Source organism: Pundamilia nyererei, unplaced genomic scaffold (genome assembly GCF_000239375.1).
Source record: "Pundamilia nyererei isolate P.nyererei 1_Seehausen unplaced genomic scaffold, PunNye1.0 scaffold00961, whole genome shotgun sequence".
In the NCBI taxonomy this organism is placed as follows: Eukaryota; Metazoa; Chordata; class Actinopteri; order Cichliformes; family Cichlidae; genus Pundamilia; species Pundamilia nyererei.
The window spans coordinates 41,487-43,890 of record NW_005188362.1 but is presented as its reverse complement, the minus strand read 5'-3'; positions in this window follow the sequence as shown (position 1 = coordinate 43,890).

The window sequence follows — 2,404 nt, the reverse complement described above, 5'->3', positions numbered from 1 at the left end:
AAATAGTTGTGGATGATTACTATACCTTTCTAATGTGATGTTGTCGTCCCTGGCTCTCTTTCTCTGTCTCTCCCTCCCGCTCTGTTCCTGCACTATTGAGTGCAACTACCACCCCTCCCCCCTCTGCCCAGCATAAAGCACAAGACTCGCGTGCAGAGTGAAGCGGAAAAAAGTGCGAGAGAGAGGGTGAGAGAAAGAGGGGAGGGGGGGGGAAATAAAAATTTTTAAAAAATGCGACGGTCGCGATAAGGAGCCGGCTCGCGTCGTTCACGTCAAAGAGTCGGCTCTAAGAGCCATTTCGTTCGCGAACGACCCATCACTATCTGGTGGACTGGGGAGAGAATCTTGTGGTAAGCCGGGCAGGCCAGCTGTCACATTTGGGGGATGAAGGTGAAGTGTTTTGAGGATGAAGTCCTGTAGGAGTGGGTGAAGGGAATCCAGCAGCCAGGGGTGATTGGAAACTAGCCGCTGTAGTCGGGCCTCCAGAGCATGACGAAATTCCTCCCCCTCATGCTCTAGCCACAGATTAGTCCATCTTGAGACTGAATCAATTAATTCCTCCCGAAGCTCCTTGGAAGGTGCGAATGCCGCTGGGTCCATGTTTGGCCGGTTCGTACTGTCACGGCTGCCGAGGCGAGCAGTGTGGTGTTGAGGGAAAAAGGACCCAAAATGCAGGCAGTCGATGATAATGCTAGTGATGTTTATTTACACGGTGGTATAGTGGCAAAACAGGCAATGAGGGATGACAAAACTAAAGAAACCTAAATTGGGAAAGCTAAATAACAAACCTGAGATGATACCAGAACGGGGTGAGCGGCAGAGCGTCGCAGACGAGGAACAGGACACCGTGGAACACAGACAAACCAGCAACAGGCCGGAGAACACACAGGGTTTAAATACACATAGCAGCAATCAAGGGATGAGCAACAGGAGGGGAACACACCTGGGAGAAATCAAAGCTGACAGGACAGGGGAAATGTAAACTGAACACACTCGCATGAGACAGAGACCTTCAGAATAAAACAGGAAACTCACAGACACAGAACCAGACAAGACACTGAACTAAACAGACAGATTCACAAGAAAGACAGTGTGACACCATGGACAGACGGAGGGAACACAGAGAAGTGGGAGCAGGCAGGCACAGAACATAACCTTAACAAATGGCAAATTATAACAGAATACATACTCAGAATAAACAAAAGCATAAAGAAACACAAAACACTGAGTCGGCAGACTCAGGACCATGACATGAGGAGGTCCTCAAAGTATTCCTTCCACCACCACCTGACGATTTTCTCAGTCGCAGTCAGCAGCACTCCACTATACACAGTGCAGGTAGAACACCGCTCCTCCCACACCCGAATTTTTGCTTCCGCCACCGCCCGCGCCGCATTCCGCTTGGCCTGTCGGTACCTATCAGCTGCCTCCGGAGTCCCACAGGCTAACCAAGCCCGGTAGGACTCCTTCTTCAGCTTGGTGGCTCCCCTCACCTCAGGTGTCCACCATTTGGTTCGGGGGTTACCACCACGACAGGCACCAACTACCTTGCGGCCGCAGCTCCATGCAGTGTCTTCGGCAATGGAGGTGCTGAACATGGTCCATTTGGACTCAATGTCTCCAGTCTCCCGCGGAATGCTGTTGAAGCTCTGCTGGAGGTGTGTGTTGAAGATCTTGCGGACCAGGGCCTCTTTATTCACTACTTGTCACGAGTACAAAATTACACAAAAACAGACAGCAGCAACAACCTAAGTGAAATCCAACAACAGAATAGTGGCAAGTAAAAAAATTAACAAAAGGAAGTGTGAATGTTGTTCAGGGTTAATCAGAGATAAGTGATGGAGATGCAGCAATGTGAATTCTGCTTTTTTATTTGTAGTTAACCTTATAGTCTTTACATATGAATGGAAGTCAATTAAGAAAACACAGAATTTTGGGAGAGATTTGGAGAACCTTACTTTATAAAATTTCCCTACAAGGAGGCCTTTCTGCATTCTTTTCCCTCTCCCCAGGAGCAGCTGTCACTTGAATTGATCTCTATGGCAACGCAGTGGCAAGCACACATTTGCAGCAGCTGTGCATGTGCATACAACTGCATGCAGCAGATTAGATGATCAGAATTATTGAACCTTACACACAGGCAAGTCCCCTAAAAAATCAAAACCATAATACTTTCACTGGTATCATACTGACAAATGATACCAGTGAAAGGTTGGACATAGGTTGGAGGAAAATCTGGAAATGGTTGGCAGTGAAAGAGTTAAAATGTAATGCACTATTGCAACCAACCACTGAAAGAGTAAAAATACACAAACAGTATGATGAACCATTCAAATCACATAATACAGTAGCACTACTGCTAATGTGTTAACGGTAGGTATAACTACTACCGCAATTTTAAAAA